Source organism: Tiliqua scincoides, chromosome 3, assembly GCF_035046505.1.
Source record: "Tiliqua scincoides isolate rTilSci1 chromosome 3, rTilSci1.hap2, whole genome shotgun sequence".
NCBI classification, from domain to species: Eukaryota; Metazoa; Chordata; class Lepidosauria; order Squamata; family Scincidae; genus Tiliqua; species Tiliqua scincoides.
Window position 1 is genome coordinate 116,438,021 of NC_089823.1, and position 25,994 is coordinate 116,464,014.

Consider the following 25,994-nt stretch of genomic DNA (forward strand, 5'->3'; position numbering starts at 1 on the left):
TGCATTGCAGCCTTGCTAAAGTTGTCAACTCAATTTGCAAGGAACGTAAAGAGCAAAGAGGTATTCTTAATGACTGCTGGAGAGTGGGCAGAACTTCTGAACTGAAGGTCAGGCAAATGAATGCCTTTGCAAACAAGGCATTCTTTCTGTAGAAGTAATGACCCTCATGGGAGCAAAGATTCATTAACATGCATTGCTGTCTTCTAGAAGCTTAAGCACCGATTTGGTGCCCAGTGTTCTTTCTGTGGTAGAGAGCAGTTTTGCCCAGGTTGGAGCATCTGGAGTACAAGAGACAGATTGGGGTGCATAGGGGGTGTAGAGGGAGACCTACTGAGGAAAGCAGCTGCTTGCTTCTCTGTATTTGAAAACATAGAATAGAACTTATACTGAGAATAGAGACCTGGCCCAACTGATTGGTGCGCAAAATGATACTTGCATAGACGGTGGGCTCTTTGTCCCAGCATGAATCTCTTTGCACTTACATCACACTTGCATTGAATCTCGTTTGTCAAATTGTTGCCAGTTAACCCAGTTTTTATTTATAGATTTGTTTGTGGGGGCTTTTTGCAAGCTATTTGGGATTTTACCATCCTGAATATTTGGGGGTAACACCCATGAACTGCTTGTTTCAGTGGTCATCCTTGACTTCATATGGTTTATCATGGGTGATGGGCGGATCCCAAAGGATCTCCTCTATGGTGAACTCGTGCAAGGAAAGCGCCCTACAAGTAGACCACAGCTGCGATACAAGGACATCTGCAAGAGGGATCTGAAGGCCTTAGGAATGGATCTCAACAAGTGGGAAACCCTGGCCTCTGAGCGGCCCGGTTGGAGGCAGGCTGTGCAGCATGGCCTTTCCCAGTTTGAAGAGACACTTGGCCAACAGTCTGAGGCTAAGAGGCAAAGAAGGAAGGCCCATAGCCAGGGAGATAGACCAGGGACAGACTGCACTTGCTCCCGGTGTAGAAGGGATTGTCATTCCCGGATTGGCCTTTTCAGCCACACTAGACGCTGTGCCAGAACCACCTTTCAGAGCACGATACCATAGTCTCTCGAGACTGAAGGTTGCCAATACAAATAACACAAATCCCAATAGAAATATTTCAGGTGCAAGTGCTACATTATGTATCACTGTTCAGGATGTGTGTCTGGAGTGTACTTCTGCGGTGCATATGGGTGGATATTGCTATTAATCTACAGGTTCCGTTTCTGAAACCTGCTGATAATGAACTCCATGGACCAGGAAACCAGAGACTGAGTATGACTGGAGCTCCACTCCAGTCATATCCGGAGGATATTCTGAGGGCCAGGGAGGCCTCTCTGATCTTCAGAATGCTTTGAGTTCTCCAGAAGGTCTCAAAACATCACTATTGGTTTTTCAGAAAAAAAACAACGCATGCCTTTAGAAGGCCTTCTGAGGGCCAGACAAGCTGCAGGTGGCTGCCTCAGCCCTCAGGAGACCTTCTAAAGGCATTAAAATGTCACTTCTGTCCCCTCCCCCTCCAAAAAAAACAGAAGCAATGCTTTAAGGCCTTCTGGATACCTTAGAAGGCATTCTGGGGGCCCAGAAGGCCACTTACAGCACCCCAGGCCCTCAGAACACCCTCTGGACAGTGGGTCAAAGTTATGCCTAAACACGGATCGGAGGTCCCACATTAATTCAAATCCATGGAAATCTGCAGATGACAAGGTCTGACTTATGCGTTTGTTTATATTTTGTTTACTGCTCTTCCTCCAAGGAGCTCAGGATGGTATACATAATTCCTCCCCTCCTTCTGTCATCACAACAACACTATGAGGTTGGAGAGGCTGAGGTATAGTGACTGGCCCAAGGTCGCCCAGTAAGCTTCATGGCTGAGGGGGAATTTGAACCTGAAACTTCCAAGTCCAACTCTCAAATCACTATGGTGTTTTTTGATACTGAATCAGGCATAGGGATATCTAAGAAGCTAAACTACAGTCGCCACCACATTTCTTCTCCATAAATGAGAAAATGTTGCTCATGTGAAGCACTTCTGGACCTTCAATGGAAGCTAAAAGATTTTCAGTATGAGTAGTGACATTTTTCAAGGAGAGGGACTGTCTACCTGTTAAACCACCTGTGATAAATGCCCTGTCTTCCCCCCATTTTTTTTTTTGCCTATTTTTCTGTCTTTTTGGACAATTTCAACTCTCCAGAAACTCCTGTAGAGGTTCAGCAGCCTAAAAAGCTTCTGCCAATCGGCCTTTGTCTTTTGTTTGAAACTCAGCTACTAGCAAGCACATGGGTTTGTGGATTCAGAAAATTCTTGACTATCTGGAATAACCACCCCTCCTCCAGAATTGTCAGGTATCTGCCGTTGGGTGGCTATCTAGGTGCAGGATTGGGGTGAAGAAGCCAGGTGGGTTCCCCTCTTCCAACCAAATAACTTGATAACATCATCAAACCAAGGCTTTTAAAACCCAGGTCCTGATTCAGAGACTCTCTTGCCCTATGGAACAGCTAATTGGCATGATTAGTCAATAGCCCTGTTACCTCTTGGTAAGAAGGTAGGAAAGAGAGCCAGGAGTAAGTCCTTCTGCAACAGCTGTGGCCACTTGATTTGTGCTGTAAGTGACCATGTGCTCCTGGCTGCTGGATGCAGCCCACCATTCTGAATTCCAGCCTGTCTGCTCTAAAGCCTACTGCTTGTTACCTGGCAAAAGACTTACCAGAACTGTGGCAAAGCAGAAGCCTCCAAGACCAGCTTTCACATTTTGTGAGGAAAGGCTTATGCCCAAAACAGCTTGAGGGTTAAGGCATAGAGTTTCTTAGCTTGGGAATGTGGCCATCTTTGCTCTAGGCAAAGCTTATTTTGCCTCAAGTCTGGGAATAGATTAGATGAGCAGTGTATTTTATTTCAGGTCTGGTTTCTCTATAATTCCATAATGCATTATCTGCTGCTGGATTTATTATTGGGAAACAAAGTATCCTTGCATCAAACTGAGGGCTAGGGTCAACTGGACCCACTAAACATTTTTCATGCATACAAAACAACTTCATTTTAATGCACAGCCTGAAAAATATGAAGAAAGTATCTGTCATCAGAAATAGGAATAGGGCTAAGCTACAAGTCTGGGAATAGAGAAGGGCAGATTTTGCCAACATTTTCATCAGTGCTGAAGATGCTCGTTCAGTGATTTTGTGGGTATCACTGTGAAAAAATAACACTATTTCTGTTTATAGGGAATGGTACCCCAACTAGCGTTTGCTTGCAGTGCCATCATTCATCACAATATTCGTGTTTGGCTAGGATGACCTGAGTGATCTTCAGTGATATTTATGTATTTGGATCATCACTCTAAAGCAGTGGTTCCCAAATTCAAGATCACAACCCATACGAAGGTTGTGTAGATGTTCTTGGGGGTTGCAGGAAGATGTGGTGCTGGCTGAGCTATGCACTGTGGCAATGAGCCCCAATAAACCAGGTAGGGCTGGTCACATGAGATCGGTCCTGGGAACAAGAAAGCAGGAGAGGGTGAGGAAGAGAGGAAGGATGCAAGGAAGCAGATATAAAAGGGGGACCACAGAACCAGGAGGATGCAAAAGCAAGAGGAATGAGTGTGGAGTGGGAGTGAAGAAGAACAAACAACACAGGAGAGAAGGGAAAGAGGAGGCACAGTGGAAGCAGGGAAAGGGAAAGATGGTGGAGGAAAAGGAAAAGGACTGGTCCTTGAGACTTGGAGCAGGGAAGTGAAGAGAAGGAAGGAGCTCAGAGGGATTGGCTGGGGTCTGGAGGGGAGAGAAAAACAAGGAAAGGAACCTGGGCAGTGGACTGGGAAGGGGTGCAGAGGATAACCTGAGAGAGTGGAATGCTGGGGGCCAAGAGAAGAGGAGAAAAAGAAGAAAGAACAAAGGGGCTGCCAGGGAACAACGATGGGAAATGGCAGGGAAAGGGAGAAGGACCACTGAAAGTGTGAGGTCATCCTGGCATTAAGCGCTTCTGGGCTGGGCAGACCACTCAAGCTATGAGTGAACCTCATAAGGAGGCCAGGGAGAGCCGTCCTGGGCAGAAGAGGGTCTGTTTGAGTTAATCAAAGAACTTATTATTAATATGTACTAACTGCATGGGTTGCCAGACTGTGAGAAAAATTGTATTTAGGATCATGGTAAAAAAAGTTTGGGAAACATAGCTCTAAAGCAGAGGTGCCCAAACCTCGGCCCTGGGGCCACATGCGGCCCTCGAGGTCTCTCAATGCGGCCCTCAGGGAGCCCCCAGTCTCCAATGAGCCTCTGGCCCTCTGGCCCAATGAGCACTGGCCAGATACAGCTACTCTCAGCGTGAGGGCAACTTTTTGACCTCTCACATGAGCTGTGGGATGAGGGCTTCCTCCACTGCTTGCTGTTTCAAGTCTGTGATGCAGTAGCGGCAGCAAAGGAAAGGCCAACCTTGCTTTGTGCAAGGCCTTTTATAGGCATTGAGCTATTGCAAGACCTTCATTCATTCATATAAGTTCATCTTTATGAACATCTTATGAGTACCTTCGGGGAGAAAGGCAGGGTAAAAATAAAGTATAATAATTTACATAATATATTCATTTATGTAAACTTAGGTAAATTTATTCAAATTTTAGATGTAAATTAATTCTTTTTCCCTCCGGCCCCCGACACAGTGTCAGAGAGATGATGTGGCCCTCCTGCCAAAAACTTTGGACATCCCTGTTAAAGGATCTTCATTTGCCCTCAGTGACATCAGTATGTAACTAAATTAGCTTGGGATTGTGATGATGATTGTGATGACATACTGTTCATTATGTTGTCCTGATTGGCTTGAACACTCTAAAGAATTAAAAAGCCCTAAGAGAGAAAAATCTCAGAAAAAAGGAGTATATTCTCAATAACAAAGGGTTTGGGAGAATATTTTGATTGCCAAAAGCTCTATCTTTGGCCTGAAATTTAAAGCAAATTTGATGTTACAGTATTTATGTTACATCAGTATGAGGACACACACTCTGAGAATGGATAAAAGGATGCTGATAACTGCACCAACCTTTGGATTTCAAATATTTCATATAACTTCATATATAACTTTGGTAGCATTTATTACTACACAGGTTTCTTGCTACAAATTCTATTTAATTTGAACATTTATCAAAGGTTATAACCACTCTTTGCTCACTATAACCACTATAACGCTCACAAAAGGAGAGGAAACTGAGCGCTTTCCACATGCGCTGCCTCCGACGCATCCTCGGCATCACCTGGCAGGACAAAGTTCCAAACAACACAGTCCTGGAACGTGCTGGAATCCCTAGCATGTATTCACTGCTGAAACAGAGACGCCTGCGTTGGCTCGGTCATGTCGTGAGAATGGATGATGGCCGGATCCCAAAGGATCTCCTCTATGGAGAATTCGTGCAAGGAAAGCGCCCTACAGGTAGACCACAGCTGCGATACAAGGACATCTGCAAGAGGGATCTGAAGGCCTTAGGGATGGACCTCAACAAGTGGGAAACTCTGGCCTCTGAGCGGCCCGCTTGGAGGCAGGCTGTGCAGCATGGCCTTTCCCAGTTTGAAGAGACACTTTGCCAACAGTCTGAGGCTAAGAGGCAAAGCCCATAGCCAGGGAGACAGACCAGGGACAGACTGCACTTGCTCCCGGTGTGGAAGGGATTGTCACTCCCGGATTGGCCTTTTCAGCCACACTAGACGCTGTGCCAGAACCACCTTTCAGAGCGCGATACCATAGTCTTTCGAGACTGAAGGTTGCCAATACATAACCACTCTAATATGTATTACTACAAAACAATTAAATATGCTGAAGTTCAATTCAACTGACTTTAAGCATATAGAAGAATAGATGGGAGTTTGAAAATTCGAGAAATATAGCCCTATGTGTTGAAGCAGAAGCAACCAAAAAAGTGGTCCAAATAGTTTGACACATTATATAGAAGCTATATAACGTTATATAGCTAGAGGTGGGTGAAAACGGAGATAACGAAATAAAAACACATAAAATCACTTTCTGCACTTCTCATTTTTGTAAAAAAAAACCAAAACAAAATACCCCCAAAATCTGCAACTCGCCCCCCCGCTTCATTTGGTTTTATTTATTGTTTAATGGGGTTGCTTGGGTAATGATTGTGGCTGCATCTGCGGACACTATACTATGTATATCATCAACCTAGTACACTTTTAAAGGGATTATAATTTATACTTACAATGTAAATTTGGAATAAAAACACAAAACACCACTTTCTGCACTTCTAACTTTGGAATACACCAAAATCCATGAAAAAGTAAAACTGTTTTCACCCACTTTTATGTATAGGAGTGTCTTGTTTAAGATAGATCTGTGAATTACAATTAGCATGTTAGCTAAATGGAAACTTCCTCTACAGTCAGTCATGGTATACCTTGTGAATATCAAGATGCTAGGAATCATGAACAAGGGATAGCCTGCAGTTTTGTGCTATGCAGCGGTGTAGCTAAGGGGGTGCAGGGGGTAGCAGTTGCACCGGGAATCAAGCTCTAAGGGGGCAACGAGCTGAGCTTGACACTAGTGACCAAAACTGTGAAAATCTTGGTATGTATGAATAACATCATATTATATATCATTGGAAAGGTAATTTAATGCAGAATGCAATGAAAGAAACTGCACTGGAATATCTGTTTTCGATCAAAGGTTATGGCCAATTAACTAGAAAATGAAAACTGCCTTGTGGAAAAAAAAGTGGATTTACTTAACTCCAAACTGACCTATGAGACTGATTGTTCTGAGTGCCAATGAGATGTTGTTATGATACAGCATGGAACCAAGAACTTTTTATTTATTTACTTAATTAAATTTGATTTTGTCATGCAGGGGGCTACAAAATGTTCTTTGACCCCAGGTTGTAGATAGATGCCTTAGCTATGCCACTGACTGAGAGAGGCAGCAGAGCAAGTGGGTGGTGAGCTGCTGGGGGGAGGAGGTGGGTTTCTCCCAACGTTCACTTTTTAAAAGCCTGGGTGTGATGTCACTTCTGGTTATGACATCACTTCCGGGGCAACATTTTGAGCTTTGCACTGGACTACACGATCATTAGCTACACCACTGGTGTTATGCTTGTAAGTTTCCCAAAGCATGCATGCACCTGGCTGCTATTGAAAAAGAATGTTGGACAAAAACTCTGGGAACCTAAAGGCCAGCAAATTGTAAGGGGGGGGGGTCTGAGCTTTTGTGAAGAAGGTCTTCTTCATTCCTAAGATGAATTTGCATTTGTAGGACATGCATATGTCCATGCCACACAATACATAGTCCTCATGGTTTCACAGGGCTTTGTTCTTTTTGAAAATTTCAATGACATTACTCATGTATTTAGGATACCTTTTTGAGGCAACTGTATAAAAATATATAGTACGGCTTTTGCTACTCTGGTGTGTTTAGGAAACATATTAACCACCCAGCTCCTGAGAAGCATAGCAATATGCATTTTTTTTTTTTTGCATAGCCTGCCACATTGTCTTGCAATAATAGTTGAGATAAAGAACAATGCTATCTGGAATTGACAACCTTGGAAGCTCACCACAACATAATAGAATCACAGTATTCCCTGATAATAGAGCAATTAGTGCATGTCTCCATTTTAAATTAAAAGAATGGACAATCACTAATTTGTACATGTAGCGTAGAACATCTTCACCCTCATTAGTTGTTCTTGAAGAAATTGCGTATTCAAATGTCAGTCTCGGATGGACTGGGAATATAATCTTGGAAATCAGAAGGAAGATCTAAACACACCAGAGGTATACAAGGAAGAATGGAGCCAGTGTCTTGGACTCATGAATGTAGGAAGCAGCTTTCTACTAAGCCAGACCATTGCTCAGTGTTGCTCAATACTGTCATCCCGGAGTGGCAGCAGCAGCAGCAGTAGTAACAATCATCTCCACATAGCACAACAGAATGCTTGGCTCAGCTCCATGCTTGTTTGGAGTTCACCAATCATCACAGATTCCTGGAGAACATGCCTGGTGGGCTTTCCTTGGTGCCCCAAGGCCCTGCACCATTTGGCTACCTGCCCAACTCAGAGGTGTCCTCAGAAAACAGGCACCCATCCAAAATTGTAAACAAAACAAAATGGGGTGGGGAATTATATCATATGTGCTCTTCTTTGACATAAATACTTCTAACTGTAGAGAAATGAATTTGCTTTTCTTTCTTTGAATTTCAGTAGGCTAGCATGCCTGTGCCCAGCCTGAAAGCATTTTGAGAAGGATCCTAAAAATCAACGACATCAAGATGTGCCATAAAATCAGGTTTAAGCAGTGTACTGCTGCCGTCGTTGGGAAGAGTGTGTCTTTCTTGTTCAGCCCTGTTTCTATGTAAAATAGTAGGAAACACTAGATATTTTCCTTATTCCCATAATGTTGATTTATGAGACCTAGCAATAAAATAACATATGCAGATTGTTTCCAGCAGGCACCTCTGGTACATTCTCACAGTTGGTGGCACCTCTGCATAGAGGAATAACTCTGGAGAGAGGTGTGCTACATTAGTAGCTGTGTCAAGCTGACATTTCAGGGTCAGTGAATAAATATCCTAAATCCCCAAGTGTTTGTTTTTCAGCAGTTTGGTATACACTGACCTTGGCTCTGCATTGCTTTGCATTTGATGGTATTTTTTTTCCTTTTTTTTTTTTGTACAAATCACAGGTTGCTGTAGTCCAGGAATGTTATTGGTAAAGTATGAAATACTGTAAATTAATTGGTGTTGTGCTTTAAGGTTTTTCTCTCTCCACCCTTCCACCTCCTGCTTCTATTTTAGTAGTGTATTATGCAGCTAAAATAAGCAAAGAACTCATTACAGACACAGGTGACTCTTTGCTTCCTTCAGCTACATATTTTGGACTACGTGTCAGTAATTTTCCAGCTGTGTGGGACTGAAATATAATTGAAAAGTTAAGCTACAATGTTAGATGTATCTAGTACCTCTACTACTCCTGGAGTGTAAGGCTTCCTGCCACATTGATCTCTCCCCTAAGTCCCAACAATATTGCAGAAGGAGCGCATCAACAGTGAACTGGACCATAAATAAAGGGTTCCAGTCAAACAGATTACAGCTCCCAGAGGTCAGATCAAATAGCAATAAGTTTTCAAAACTTATTTTGTTATATAAAATCACTGATAAGTGAATGAGCCAGAGGAGCTGAGATCTTGTAGGACCTCTGCCATGATCTCAAAACTTGTGAACTGGTTTCCATGTTGTCACCCTAGCCGAAAAAACCTTGCAGGTGATCAATGAGATATGTGATGAAAGATGTCTTACTGGCCATGCTTTTAAAACACATGTACTGTAATATGTAGACACGAAGGGAAAATAATCATGTGCAAGGACCCAGTGTAATGGCCAATGGCTTGACTGCATAATTTGCCAGTGAAAGAAAAATGGAGACAAGAATGAAGAGGCACAGACGTCCACTATGGTGCTCAGTAACCAGAAAGGAGGTCCATACGGAACCTAAATAAATTCACTCACCCACACTTAACCTGAGCGGGGAATTCTACAGGTAGCAATCACACTAACAATGGAAAGCAGCTAGGAGGAGAGAGATGAAGAGAGGGGAGAAGTGATGAACTCCGCAGGAGGAGAGAGGACAAAGGGAAGAGTGAAAAAACATGAGGGAGCAGAGACATAGGGAGAGGAAAGGGAAGGCTTTGAAGTACAAGGGAGAAAGAAAATGGGGAAATTAGTGGAAACCTACAAAACCAGATCAGGTGATTCAGGCCGTGGCTGAGAACAGCTGTCCCATCTGGCTAGGTCAGCTCCTGAGCTCTCAGTTTGGCACTGGCAGTGTCTAGTGCAACTTACAGAGGAAGCCATGGGGGTTCAGTACATGGGTTTGCCTAGCACCCCAGCAATCTTGCGCAGGTATAGGTTGTGTAGGTTCTAGGGATATGCCAGAGTCACAGCACCAAGTCGCAAATCGCCCACTTGACTCGACTTGCTCCTGAGTCATAATGGGTGGTCATTGTAACTTTTTTGAGTTACATTTGTTGAGTCATTTTGACTCAAGTTAGAGTCTTTTCAAAAAGCAAGTCAGGCTGCAAGTCAGGCACAGTTCTGAAGTAAAAACAGAGGAACTGGTGGGGGGGGGGTGTCCAAGTTCTCATTTAACACTGCCCTGAAGTTCCCATTCCATCTGCTGCATCTTACCTGCCCCCGGTTTCCTCTGGTTCCTCACCCCAGTCATGCAGCCTCCCCTCCAACCCAGCCCCACCTCCTGGACCCAGCTACCAAGTCTGCTGCTTGTGCTGGTTTGTATGCTGGCTTCTGGATCATCCACTTGGTCTTTCAGGGCAACACAGAAGTGGCAAAACAATAGTAGGCAAGCATGCACACACATCAAACAGACTCACCAAGTCTATGGCCCCAAATGAAGAGTTTTCATGATTTGTGTAGCTACAAGTTATGACTCTTTTCACATAAAACCCCAAATTGCGAATCAGTACCTGAGTCAGTGACTAATGTGACAAGTTCCCATGAGTCTCAGAAAATGTGTGTTTTCGCTACTCAGGTCAACCCTGCAGGTCATGAGTTACTATCCCTGGTATATCCAGGGAACCAATGAGCTATCAACCAACTATCCCTGAACCAATGCCTGGCAGCTGTAAAATACTGGATGTGGGGTTCCCCCGTTAAGATGGTCACCTGATACCATCTACTTGGGGCTGCTGCTCCTGGGATCTCCAAAGCTGCTGGATTTCCTCTGTGAAACCCTAAAGGAATTTACAAATTCTGCATCATAAGAGATTGCTGCAAAGTGGGATGCATTTTTCTTAAAACCTTTTTAACTTTTTATGTCCAGTATTGTGATTGGGCTGGATTGAGTTGGACTGAGGAGCTCTCTATGGAGAGGAAAAAGCAGCAGAGGCATTCCTCTGGACGCAATGCTCCGGCCAAGCCTGCTAAACAACTCTGCCTGGAGGATTTGACTGCATGGTCAGAAACTGTAAGTGAAACTGTAAGTGGACTGGATGTGGGCTAATAAATTAAAATTTACAGCAATCCTGATTCACAGTCTCACTGTACTTGTAAAGCTTCAGGAGCTTTGCTCCTGAAGATGTAGATGGCAGCTGTGACTGGGTGTGCTTTTGCCCAGCTTTGCCTGGTGCTCCAGTTATGGCTTTTCCTGCAGAAGCAGCGCTGGCTGCATTGTCACAGCTTAGTCACATCATGTGTGGACTTGAGCTCATGTTGGCTCAAATGGATGCACTGCTAGCATGTTAACATTATGAGCAGAGGTGTTTGAAAATGTTGTGATTTATTTTACTCAGAAATAATTCCATTGTGTTCAGTAAAACTTAACAGAACACAATGGCCCGATCCTATTCAACTTTCCAGAGCTGATGGAGGTGTGCCAACAGGTTGCGTGCTGCATTCTGTGGTTGGGGAGTAGTCATGGAACCTTCTTCAAGGCAAGGGAACATTTCCTGCACTGAGGCTGTACCAGTGCTGGAAAGCTGGATAGGATTAGGCTATAATCCTATTTTACCAGAAACATATACCTCTGTATGAGATGACCAGCATACATTATAGGTATATTTGAACATTATGTGATGGACCTGGAATGCTTTCACAAGTAAGAGCTTTGCCAAATGTCCTGTATAATTCAGGCTTTAGTTTAAAATACATAGGGAGGTCTTTTTACATTAGCAGACATTCTGATAATCATAAGGCATAACGTCACAAGGCTCTGTTGGATAAGACCAAAGGCCCATATCTTCTAGCATCCTTCACAGTGATAATCAGAGAAGCTCAGGGATTCTGGGAAGCCCATAAACAGGAAATGAAGGCAATTTTCTTCTTCTACCACAGCCCCCACCCCATAACGGGTAATCTGGTGTTTTGAAAAGGGTTGATTTACATAGGAGCCCAAGAAAAAGACTTCATGTTATGAGAAGCCCCCCCAGAGATTGTGGTACCACATAATTCTAGATGTTGCTATAGCCGCCAGCCAAGAGTTTCTTGCAATAGTCTCTTCCTTGTTTCTCTCTCTTGCTCCAAGTGCAACTCAAATCCAGGTGTGGTCAGGGGGAGATTAAAGAAGTGACTGGCCTGGTAGCCTTGGCCCTGAGAAAGAGTTAGAAGGGGGTTCCTGGCGAGTAGCTGTAGCAGTTGTCAGCACTGCTAGCTATTACAGTCATCTGCAAACACCACAATACAAGGAACTTCATTCTTTGGTTCCCCTGTGAATTGGCCCTTATACTATTTGGCCTGGGGGCTGGGCCCCCTGGATCCCCTGGGGGCTGGGGATAAGAATAGGCCCTCAGTTTGGCTGTACTTGTCGTAAGAGGCGACTAAACAGCCACCGGGTAGATGGGACTCGTCAGCCTGGGAAAGCAGCTCATCTGAGAGAAGGAAAACTCTGATCCCAAACCTCCACTGCCTTGTGGCTACATCCAGTTATGGAAAAGGCTTCAGGAGTCAACCTTGAGGCAAAATCTGGAGCCGGAGTCCCTGATGCAGTTCATGGCTGAACACAGCAACTCCTGCGATGCCGCTGGAACCAACCATATTGGCCTCTGCCTTTCCATTGGACCATTTCAGCGACGTGGAGAGGGGGGATTTGCTGCATGGGTAACAGCCTATCCTCCATACGTACTTTACCCAGGCTTCGCGCACTGGAGAGGACACTCTGTTCCAGAACCACCATTCAGAGCGTGATACCATAGTCTTCCGTTACTGAAGGATGCCAACACCACTATTTGGCCTCCTTTTTTAGCAAACAAATATCTGGAATATGGAACTTAAGTGATGCTGGGGAGGAGGACTATGGGGACTTAATATTGTTCTTAATTTTTTTTAGAATTAGAAAAATAAAAACCCTGGCCTCTTAGAAGCCCCTTTCTATACCCATGTTTCCAGATGGGAAAATGCCTTCCCCTGAATTGATGACGACATATTTTTCAGCTTCACAAAATAGAGGGCTATATCTCTTTTCATTACTGTGAGATGCTGACACGTTCTGTCACAACATAACATTAGTAAATGGGGAAGTGACAGCATCCTGGCAAATTTTTAAAGAGATAAACATCTATTTTTGTTTAAACAGCTACTAAAAATCAGATAGCAGTTTTCGCAGCTGAAAGCATGTAGAATATATGACTGGTTTTAAAAGATAATTGAAGACACACTGGCACTTCTAACTGGTTAACAATATTCTCCCCATCTTTTAGCACTGAAAAAGAAGTTGGGATGTAAAGTGGGGCACACAATTCCACTTACAAAATAATAGAGCACAGCAGTGTTTTTGACAGCAAGCCAGCCTGTCTAGGGAACAGCGTTGGTGCATTTAAATCAGAGATGGGCAAAGTACAGCCTGCAGGTGGCTGGAAACTGGCCTGTGAAAGCCTCTACTCTGACCTATTCATGGGTAAGAATCTGGTCTTTCAGGGTTAGCAATCCAGATTGGCCATTGCCACCCTGCTCTCATTACCTGTTTGTACCAACCTAACCCAGAGCACTGCCTGCACATGCATATGCATGGTCCAGAGGGTGGAATGGAAGCAGAGGGTGTCCATATAAAGTTTGCCTGCTAACTGAGAAAGAACTGGATGGCTTGCTTACTTTGGGGTCGTTTTGTTTTATTCTTTAGTAATTTTGGTAATTACAACAATGGTACAATGTGTTCCGCTGTACAATTCCTATATTTCAGTGTGACCACTCAGGCCCCAAAGTTTGCCCAATGCTGATTGAAGTAGATCATTTTTCTATTCATATTTTTAAGGCTACAGTATCAAAAATTTAAAAAGAAACAGGGAGAAGCTCAGGGAAAACAGGGGAAAAGAGCTCAGGGCACTGGCATGCCTTTTTCAGGTGCCGGGATGCCCATATAAAGTGGCCCCTCCCTCTCAGCTTCCGAGTCATTTGGGAAGGCGAAAGCAAAGTGGAAGAGATGTCTCTGCTTTGCTTTTGCAGCTGCAACTGGCTCAGAAGCTGAAGGGCAGGGGGCACTTTACACTGGCGTCCCAAAGTCTCAAGAAACTTAGCATTTTGCCACCCCTCTAGGAACACCAGTGAAGAGTTGGGGGGAGGAAGATATATTTGGAAAAGTAAAGCTGTCAAGAAAGAACTATATACCTTACAGCAGTGATTTTCAACCTTTTTACATCTCAGAGCACACTAACAAAACACTAAAATTGCCAAGGCACACCATCAGGTTTTTTACAATTGACAAGGCACATCACGCTGCCAGTGGGGGGGCTCACACCCCCCATTGGCCCTGTTAATGACCTTCCCCCAAATTCCTGTGGCACACCCGTGGCCCACTTGTGGCACACCAGTGTGCAATGCAGTGGCGTCACTAGAATTCGCGTCACCCGGTGTGCGAGGCCTGCACGTCACCCTATGCAGTGGGTGGGGCAACACCCCAGGTGGTGGGCGTGGTGATGTACCATTGCCCCCCACTGGTTATTTGGCTGTACCTTTTGATAGAACAGAGATATTTCAATGTGGTTTGTTTCATTGCATTCTGCATGAAATTACGCATTGATTGATATATAACATGATGGTATTATTCCTCCAAACTCTGATTTTAGTGATTTTGAAAACTTGTGGAGTCACACACACACACACACACCCGTGTCAACTTACTAACACCTTTTTGCAGCAGTTCTCATACTTTTAGCACTGGGACCCACTTTTTAGAATGACTGTCCAGGACCCATTGGAAGTAATGCCATGGCCAGAAGTGACATCATCAAGCAAATGAAAATAAATAATTATAAATAGTTAAAATAAAATAAAAGAAATAATTAAATAAGTTGGAGCCAGTCCTGTTCCACCAAGTGAGTTTTCTCTATAGCCTGCCTGCAATAACACCCCCCCCCAAAGAATCAGTGAGATCTTCAGTCCTCCCCAGTGCCCATTTTAAAGTCCTTCTATTTCAAGCACATCAATACAAAGACCCACCTGGCTTTATAAGTCTGAGAGCCCAATCCTATGCCTGTCTACTCAGAAGTAAGACTCATTAGAGTCAGTTGGGCTTACTCCCAGGAAAGTTTGGGTAGGATTGGGCTGTGAGGGAAACTTGCAAGTGCAAAATAGAAAACTTTCCCCATACCAGTTCAAGCCTCTTTGTTGGTCCTTTCTAGTGGGGGGGGGGCTGCCTTCTGGGGCTTTTGTTGCACTCCAGTCCCATCGGATCGGGACCATTCTGGTGTCCTCACATTCTTTGCCTGGCCTGACCACCAGCCTACTTGTGAGTAAATGCTACTTGAGGCTGCTTTGCTTCCCATAGGGCTCCATACACTCGCAGCTGGGGGGGAGCGACCTCCTCCTCAGGTGTTTTTGGGGCTGCATTCATTGGATCAGGACCATTCTGACATTGGAGTCCTCTCAGTCTGCCCTTTTGGATGGAGCAAGGCAAGGTCGCCTACTCACAAGTAAATGTGGCCACATGGCTTCCTTTCCCTTCCCATAGAGCTGAACACACTGGCAGCTGGGAGGGGGAACCTCCTTCTCGGGTGTTTTTTGGGGGTTGCACTCGTTGGATCAGGACCATTATGATGTTCTTGGAGTCCTCTCAGCCTGCCCTTTCTGACGGACTATGGCAATTATGCCTACTCACGAGTAAACGTGCGATACGGCTCACTTTCACTTTCCACAGGGCTCCATGCATTTTTTTCCTTCCGGATTTTTGGCCATAACTTTTGAAGGAAATGAGCCATCTCAACGGGGTTTTCTGCATTGTGTTCTGCTGGTCATTCAGCATCCAACGGTGTACGGCATGATGCGGTGGCTCGTAAAGGCGTGATTTTAGCATGTCGCCCCCGCTGGGCGCGTCACCCAGTGTGGCCTGCACCCCCCTAGCCACTGGCCTTGCACAGTGGTTGAAAATGGCTACCTTACAGAATGTATGTGTAGAACTTAAGTAACCGAGAGAAATTGGTGAGAAGATGGGAAAACCAATGAGGGATGTACATAATCTCTGGAGATATGTTATGCTATCAACTCTTCTTTCTTCAAAATACTTCAGATGTTTTGTCTGAGAAGGATTCCCCCATTTCCTTTGAAACCTTTTGCTAGCAAAAGCCTCCAAGGAAAGGAAGCCCTGATGATAAAAGTGTTTGAAGAATTTTCTTAGTACTTTTGAATTAATGTCTACTGAGTAGAACACGTGAAGGTGGTGCCAGTAACCAGAGACACTAAGAGCCAGTTATAAAACTTGGAAATAGGAACCTGAGCATGAAGGACAAATCTGTTGCTTTACTGGTGCAGTGTCAGAAGGCATGACATGAATGATACTGGCATTGCAGACTGATGCTCTTTTGTAATTGTTAAGGATCAGAGTGGGAGTCACTTGTGAAAATTAGACTTGACACCCCAGTCATAACCATTTCTGCTGGCATATCTTTATGTCGCACAAGCATAGGGTTATGTCTTATAATGTGCCACAGGTATTGAACGTAAGAACATACAATCATCACACCAAACTCCTTGCTAACTGGGTAAGAGGCACTTTTTCAAGTGGGTGCTCCTCTTTTATTTTAGCAGGGGGAGAATAACTGGCCCTCCTCACCCCAGCAGTGTCTTTTCTAGTGGCTGTCTGCTGGTGTTTTGCATCTTTTTAGATTCTGAGCCCTTTTGGGACAGGGAGCTGTTCGTTATTTGATTTTTCTCTGTAAACCACTTTGTGAGCTTTTGTTGTTAATAAATAAATACATAAAAGCCCATCTAGTGTAGCTTCCTATATCTCACAGTGGCCCACCACTTGCCTCTGGGAGCACATCAGACAAGATACCTGCATCCTGTTGCCATTCCCTTGCATCTGGCATCCAGAGATCGCTTACCTCTCATAGCTTGTAATCTGTGATGGACTTTTCATCCCTAAATCTGTACAATCCCCTTTTAAAGGCATATAGGCCAGACCTTACCACCACATCAAATGGCAAGGAGTTCCACAGATTAATTACACACTGGGTAAAGAAATACTGCTGGTCATACACCTTGTCAAATAGTATTCATAGATCCTTGAAATATTCCACAAAATACCTCACATAGTTCTCCAACAACAACAAAAGTACCATCCGTTTTCTGCAACAGTGGAAAACAGAAAAGATGTTATGATTTTTGGGGAGGATTAAAAGCCATGCCCCAAGTGGGTTATTAGGAAGGATACTTACCAACTTTCCTTTTTAAGTTTCTACCCAGCAGATGGATTTGGCACCATTTGGGTCTGGCTCAAGCCCTTTTGGTGCTTGAGCAATGCTGCAGTTGCCCCTGGCTCATCTTCCCCGTCTAACATTTTTTATCTTTTAAATCCTTGGCACTACAACCACCAGTCCCATTTCTTCCTGCTGATCTCTCTCCCACGGTTACCCCTACCTCTCACCAGTGTCATGGCAATCTGCTGCAGCAGAAAAGTGGCCAGCTTCTCTGGCTGCTGTGGCTTGCTCTGCCCCCTTCCCCCTCTTTTCACCTCATCTTTCTGATGATGGCCACTTGCTTCAGTGGTTACTGTTGCTACTGCTACACTGGTGGCAGCTGCATGGACAGGTGGCATCAGGTTCTTCCTTGCCTGCTCTTCACATCTTCTTTTCAAGAACAGCGCATGGGTCAGGGCCTGCAAAAAGAATCGGGGAGTTCTTCTGACTTTGTTTTTCCTAATTATGGACTGCAGCGGGCCATAAGACATGTCTGTCACTTTCCCAACATGCTGCTATGTCCATGTGCCATCCCAGGTCGATAGTCTCATCTGGCACCATCTTCACTTCTTCTCCTCAATAGATATTGAATTATTTTTGTGAACTGTGTTCTGCTGACTGAATACTTTGGGGCAAAAGTTGTGCCCTATTTTCTTCCCAGCGCTGTGTCATCTCTCCTCTTTTCTACCAATGCATCACAACAGTTCCTTTGTAATACAGCAAGCCCTCACTTAAAGTGGTTCTGTTTTAAGTCATTTCACTAAATGGAAAAAAAAAAAATCAATTCGTGGTGGGGCCACTGTGTCTTGTGTGGTTCTCCCCATGTCTGCATGAGACTTTTTTAGGCCTGGAAAACTCACATTTATTTCAATGTTTAATATTAGAAGAGTTTTGGATATTTATTTTGAAGTTTGGTGACTTTTTGTGACCAGAAATATGCTGTTGTAGGAATCTGACCCTTGTTTACATATATCAATTAGCTAATGGTAAAATTGGTAAAATTGGTTTTGTTATAAATCATTTTGCTTCTTGTAGTTTCGAAGAACCTAGCAGCAACTTTAAGTGAGGACTTGCTGTATAGATATTGTTTCAATTTCCTACAAAATCAACTGTAGTGATGAAATACAATACCAGTCATAGTACCATAATGCTTTTGGAGTATTCAAAGTGCTTCATTTATCTTACCTCAGTGAACTGCCCTGTAATGCAGCTCAGAGTACCTATCTCCATACTGCAGATGGGCTGAGAGGTTAGGCTTAGGGTGAGAAGATATTAGTGGCTTTCTTGATTCCTTTTTGTGGGCTCTGGCAGAACTTGAATTATGGACTAGGGCCTTCACACCTCATATTCTTAGCCACCCCCACTGCCAGGTATAGAGTAAGACAGAATTGAAATGGATTCAAGGAAGCAGAACTTGTTGCTTTTGAGTCTTATAATCTATCTTTCAAAACAAGACTGTTATCAGGAGCACTTGTTAGTTACCTAAGCATTGTGCTTCTAATTGCCAGGGCTGCTGGAATTCAAACAGTAGCTAAAGAGCTACACTTGAATTTAAATACTCCCATATCTTTGGTTCCCATCAATGCTTCCAACTTAACAATAGACAGCTCTCCTGTAAGCATCTGCACTGTCAGTAATTCCATTAACAAAGAAGCCACTTTATTATCAACATACTGTAGATTCATTTTAATGTGTCATTTGCACTTCAAAGTCGCATAACTTTTATTATGGTAAATCAATTAAAACTATTTCTCATGATAATTTATCTTCTACAGAGTTTATCATCTCGGAGAACGCAATATTTCCCAATTTAACTTCTAAGACAAAAGTGATGTAATTTGAATGCCTTTTACTGAGCTTATTAAGCATAAAGATCACAGAAATTTCAAACCCTGAAAGATAACTGTTTCATCTATGTGATAAAGTGGAAGTCACTTCATGTGTGTGTGCGTGTTTGTGTGTTCAATTGTAGCACAGTTGAGGTAGTAAGAGACAGTATGGTAATTAGCAGTATAACCTCATTTACTGATTTGGCATGTCTCTTGTTTTAAAATCCTTGTCTGTTTGGAGAAGATATCTAGCTTGATAAAATGTGAACCAGGATGTCAAGTGACGCTGTGTATATGGAGTAAAATAGGATATGTATAACATAAGAAAAGTCCAGCTGGGGAAAAAACAAGGTTCTGTTTAGTTCAACAAGGTTCCATTTTGTTCTAACTGTGGCCAGCCATTGCTTCTGCCAAGTACATAAGGAAGACACATAGCAGCTGCTGTATCTCTCTTTCCTTCTGTATGCCCTGCTCTTCTCTGGGATCTTGGCAACTACACCATAGGACGCAATTCAAAGAAAGACTTGAGCTAGTACAGGCCCTCTGCACTGGCTTCCAAATGTCGCAAACATGCCATAAACGTGCCATTTGCACTGACTCAGGAATTGGCAGGGCCGGTGCAGAGGCCTGCACAGCTCAGGAGGCCAGATCCAGCCCATGCACTGGCTGGATGGGATACGTTTGTGCCAGGCAGTGCAGAAGGTGTTCCAGGGGGTGGGAAGGGCATTTCTGGGCAAAGGGAGGTGGAACAGGGAAAGGATTGGGCCCAGTGTGCACCAGATCCTAATCTCCACTCCTGAGCCATGCAGCCTCACATGGGCTGCTTGGATTCATGTAAACTAAATAGCTGGCACAGATCCGAGTAGCCCCATAGGGCAGGCTGGGGCTCGACACACGGTATGGGGAAAAATATTTCCTTACCCTGAAGTTACCTCCAGCTACTTCTCAATCTGCACCGGATACAGCATAGGCCACTACAGCCTGTCTGTACCAATGCAAGTTAGTACTGGGCTGCTTGCAGGACAGCAGATAACCCAACGGTAACCAGAGGCCTTCTGGACTACCCCTTGTGAGACAAAGGCAAGCCCTGCTAGGCTTAGGGAATTAAATTGTCTTGGTGAATTAAAATGTAGATTTTTCTGCTTAAGGACCTGTTCCTAAACTCGATGAAGAGACATTCATTCAGATAAAAGTTCTAATACTTGTTCTATTATGTTTTTTCTTTTTTGTACATACATATAGAAATAAGGTAAGGCAGCTGCAGTGATGTATAGGAATGTGCGTGAATGGTGGTATAACCAGATTACACCAAATGCACTTGCTTTCTTAGGTTATAATAAGCAATGTGAGAAGAAGCAATGTAGCACCGGGTAGATGGGACTCGATAGCCTGGGAAGGCAGCTCATCTGAGAGAAGGAAAACTCTGATCCCAAACCTCCACTGCCTTGTGGCTACATCCAGTTATGGAAAAGGCTTCAGGAGTCAACCTCGAGGCAAAATCCGGAGCCGGAGTCCCTGAGGCAGTTCATGGCTGAACACAGTCACGTTCTGGCAACTCCTGTGATGCCGCTGGAACCAACCCTATTGGCCTCTGCCTTTCCATTGGACCACTTCAGCGACGTGGAGAGGGGGGATTTGCTGCATGGGTAACAGCCTATCCTCCACACCTACTTTACCCAGGATTCGCGCACTGGAGAGGACACTCTGTTCCAGAACCACCATTCAGAGTGTGACACCATAGTCTTCCGAGACTGAAGGATGCCAAGAACAATAAGCAATGTGAGAAGAAGTCCTAGGTGAGCAGATACAGAACACCTCTCCTTCTTTTGCAAAGGGAATAAGAAACCATTCCAACTCACTGTTCAGCTTCATTCCATAGGATGTATGCAATTCAGAGAGAAAAGACCCCGGGGAGTTAGACTCTAGGTATATTTAGAAGTTGAAAAAACATGAAGTCTGTACACAGCCTAAGTATCTGTAATATCCTGCCTGAATCTATTATTGAAATGTTATGGAAATGCAGCTCTTTGATGGTTGTCGGCAACTGGAGTACGCTGGCTGAATGACACTAAAAAATTCTAACTTTGTATTATTATTTTCTAAGAGTATTGATCCTCCAACAGTGCTTCTGAACTATACATTGGATTCCATGGGCATTTCTTTATCATTTATTTGCCACATGCCTTCTGTCTGTGATGCAGTCCTGCAGAGCTTTTGTGTTAGATTGTGTTATACCGAAGTCTATGTAAATAAGGGGCTGTTTATTAGGTTTCGATATATAGTAGTCTTAAATCAGTGGAAGCTCATAATAAATATGAAACCAGAACATTCCTTTTTGTAAACACATCTGCAAGCTTGACTGCCTCTCACTAAGCATTTTATAGGTTCATTACATGACTTGGCTCACATTGGAGTCACCTCAAATTTTATTTTCTCTCTTTCTCCCCCTCCCTCACCACATTCATCATACAAATAAACTTGGTATTCTGTTTAGGAGATTTTACTGGAAAAATCTCCTTTGTCCACATCAAATCTACATAATCAGATGTATATAGAGGTCACATTGCATTTCTTTTAAACTGTGATTGACATGCTGAGTTAAGGGAGGCAGGAAGGGAGTGAGAGAGATGCTACTTCCTGATACAGCTCAATAGAGACCAGAAGTTAAACACATTTTGCCCATTTAAACACATAGGAACACCCAGGAAAGTGACTCTTAAGTAGTTGTGATGCTATGTGCATATAATGTATACACACATACTTCCTGCTGTAACTGATTGCTTGGAGTATTGTATCCTGGGTGTTACAATCTCTACTGTCCTAATTCAGCAAGGAAGTTCCATGTTACATGAAAATACCTATGTGAAAACGTTGGTTTTAGTCTAGGCTGGAACACTCCCTCCCATATTGACAAGAGCTCATTTCAATGTGCATTATTATCTACATATCAATATTCATATCAATATGAGTGTAGTAGCTATTGTATCTCCAGGAGTTAATGGTGTCCACATGCCACCTGGCATCAAGACCAGCAACACAACAAGCAGCAGTAGGAGGCTTGAATTGACAGGCAGAGCTCCAGCATGTGCTTTTTGCATGATCAAAAAGCCGTTCCATCCGCTCTGACCTTCTTACTCATGTTGTATTGTGTCTAGTCTCCTAATCCAGAAGTAAGTGGTGATGACATCATTGCCAGTTACTTCGGGTGGTACTTCCAATAGGTGGACCATGCAAAGTGGTACGGCAAGGAACGAACATTGAGAAATCTCATGCGAATGTCATGCCGGGGGCTACAAAATCTTCTTTGATCCCAGGTAGTAGATAGATGCCTTAGCTATGCCACTGACTGGAGGGGGAGGCAGCAGAGCAAGTGGGTGGTGAGCTGCTGGGGGGAGGAGGTGGGTTCCTCCCAATTTTCACTTTTAAAAACACCTGGATGTGATTTCACTTCCGGTTGTAACATCACTTCCAGGGCAACATTATGAACTTGGCACCGGGCTACACAATCATTAGCTACGCCACTGGGTCCACCTCTCTCAGTATTTTTTTTTCCTGACTGGCAGAGCTCTCTTGGCTTTCAGGGCCCAATCCTCTCCTGCTTGCCTGCTCCACAGTACGGCACTGCTGAAATAGTGGCCGTTGTATCCTGTGGGGCAGGAGAAGCAGCTGGAGATCCTTGGAGTAAGGGAACATTGGTTCCCTTATCCTGTGTTGGGCCCCGGAGCTCCAATGGGTCTATGCAGATCTGCACCAGTTCAATTGCTAGTGAGGACTGCTGAGTTTGCTGAGGACTGTGTCAATTGCTGAGGACTGCGTTGGGCACTGAGGCTTGGGATAGGCTCAGGAGAGGGGGATAGTGCAAAGTGATCTTAGATTGCACCTAGGAATGTATTTAGATTTGTCTCTAGCATTACTGGGTACACACAGGTCTTTTGCAAGGCCAAGGATGTAAGTAAAGAAAAACATGGTAGTCCTTATACAGGTATGTGTCACTTAGCGACCTTCCACCTAATGACTGACCACATATGCATACCACCACTAGGTTGTAGAAGGCAATCTTTCTCTCCTTTATGGAAAACCTTACAGGATGGGTTAATTTACCTAGTTAAAGGGCAGTCTATAGTAGCAGACAACTAGCTGACAAAAATTCAAGTTAGCTAAGAGCCCAATCCTGAGGTCCACGGCGCGGCGCTGCAGACCTCAGTCGCAAACATGCTGGCACACTTGCAGGGCTTACTGCTGGGCTCCTGCCGAAGCTGGACTGCTGGGCTGCGGAATGGGAGGTGGGGGCGTGGGTGGGCGTTCCGGGGAGGTGAGGCGTGGCCAGGGACGGGCGGGAGGCGTGTCGGGGGAGGGGGAGAGGTGGATCCGCAGAGCCGAGCTCCTGAGGATCCAAGGGCTGTTTACCCTACATGAGCGCATTTACTTTAGTGCCAACCTTTTGGTTGGCGCTAAAGTGAGTAGCCCCATTGTAGGACTGCTTCTCTTACTTGGGGGAAGGGGACAAATGTCCCCTTCTCCTGAGGAGCCTCCTGTGGTAGCGTGGGAGTCTTAGGATCTGGAGGCAGCCCTCCATGGAGCCACCGGGTCTGGGAGCTCCAGGCAGCTCAGGATTGGGCTGTAGTTCATTAAATGGAAATAAGCTATATTAACAAGTATTTATCGTTGTATATTTGAATTTTTTTAACAATTAACTATCAGAATAAATAAGAACAATAATTCTGTGTATCGCTATAATTTACTTAATGTTTCTGAACATGTTAATCACAATTTATTTGTAGCCAATAATGTCACTAACCTCAGTTTAAAGCCACAGTTGGAAATATTTTAGATTTTAAAGCTACAATAAATAGTTTCCTAGACAGCTCAACTGAAATTTTTTAATTCATCAGCATGAATTGTAAAAAGTCAATACCCTGAAGATCAATCATGTCATATTTATTATTAAAGCAGATGCAGAACTGTCAGAATGTGTGGGAAAACTATTATTAATTTACTTTACTCTGTAAAGCCTAAAGTAATAATTATTTATTAACTGTTTATTTGAGGTAAAAATTAGAGGTTAACAATTAAACTAGAAGAGCCAAAGATTCAGGATCCTTAAGGGCTTTGTCTTTAAATTTAAACTTTGCTTACCTGTCTATTGAAATGCATATCGTTTCTGAAAGCCCAAGGGAATAGTGGGGAAATTCATACATATTTAATATTCGTCAAATCATCCTATGCAGTAACCTTGATAAAACAACAGTTATGCGGGCTATTTATGTAAATACAAAATAGGAGTTATATATTCTTATTTATGTGTCAGGTAAGGCCCAGTATTGCTCACAGCACAATACTATGCATGTCTACTCAGGAGTAAGCCATTGAGTTCAATGGGACTTACATCCAGGTAAATGTGAATAGGATGTATAATTCATATTGGAAGATAAATTTTAAAATGATTGCCAGCTTACTCCTGAGCTGCCTGGTACACGGCTGCTGTGACACCAAAATGGCTGCCACAGCATCCTGAGTGCACCAGGCAACTGGAGGCGGCTCCTCAGGAGATGGGTACATTCGTCCCCTTCCCCCAGGTAAGGGAAACAGCCCTACAATGGGGCTTCTTTACGCTGCATCGACTATTTAGCCGGCGCAGAGTCAAGAAGCCTCATGTCGGGCCGTGAGATCCAACACGGGGCTCTGATTCCAGTGGAGCTGAGCTTTGCCAGTCCCTCTGCCAATATTTTGCATGCCTGTACCCACACAACAACACAACAAACATGGAGAGTGACATCTGCATTCTGTACCAAGGAAATCCAAATGTGGTTGGTTTTGGTTTGTGTTCTTTTTTGAAATCTTGAGAAACGGTTAGAATGGAAACACAAAAGTAAAATAGGAATGGGCCTTGTAGGAGCTGTAAGGAAGGGTGAGAGAGAGAGAGCGAGAGAGAGAGAGAGAGAGAGAGAGAGAGAGAGAGAGAGAGAGAGAGGTAAGGATGTGGGATAATAGGGAGGATTTAAAAGATATTACTAGAAATTACAAGTGTTCTCCTTATTGGTTAGAGACACTGTGCTGGGGGAAGAGGGATGATTATTCTCCCCCTGCTAAATATACCACTTGAAAATGTACCCCTTTACCTAGTTAGCAGGAATATTATGATACATGGAAATGAGATCTCATATTAACACCTTATTGATTCCATGCTGTATCATCCGTTCTAGGGGAAGGAAAGACCATCGGAGACAGATTGTCCCTCTTTCCAGCCTTCCTTCCGGCTCTCTGACGACTGGGGGCCTTGGCAGTAGTGTCCTGGGTCTGAAACTGCTGCTTCTAAATGCCAGATCAGTAAATAATAAAACCTGTCTCATCCAGGATTTTAATCCAGGATTTAATCCTGGGTGACGATGCTGATCTGGCATGTATCACGGAGACCTGGTTGGATGAAGCGGGAGGAGTGAATCTTACCCAGCTTTGTCCACTGGGTTTCTGGGTAGTGCAGCAGCCATGACTGCAGGGGCGGGGAGGGGGGTTGTGATAGTCTATCAGGATTCCATCTCCCTTGCCAGGAGTCTTGTCCAGCAATTCACCGGGCTTGAGTGTCTGTATGTCACACTGGAAGGGCGGGGCAGGATTGTGATTCTGTTGGAGTACCGTCCACCTTGCTGCCCAATAGTCGCCTTGCCTGAGCTGACTGGGTTGATCTCGGGCATTGCATTGAAGTCCCCCTGTCTACTGCCTAATGTGCACGCCGAAGGCCCAGAGGTAGGTGCAGCTCAGGATTTCTTGGCTGCCATGGCAACCGTGGGCCTGTCATGAAAGATCTCTACCCCAACCCATGAGTCTGGACGCATGTTAGATCTGGTGCTTGTTTCTGGGCAAAGGGATGGTGATCTGGATGTGGAGGAGATCAAGATCACTTCGTTGTCATGGACAGATCAGTTCCTGGTAATGTTTAGACTTATTGTGGTCACAGAGGTGGAGGAACTTATTGTATGGTCCGCCCCCGGAGACTGATCTCTGGAACACAGAGATGGCCA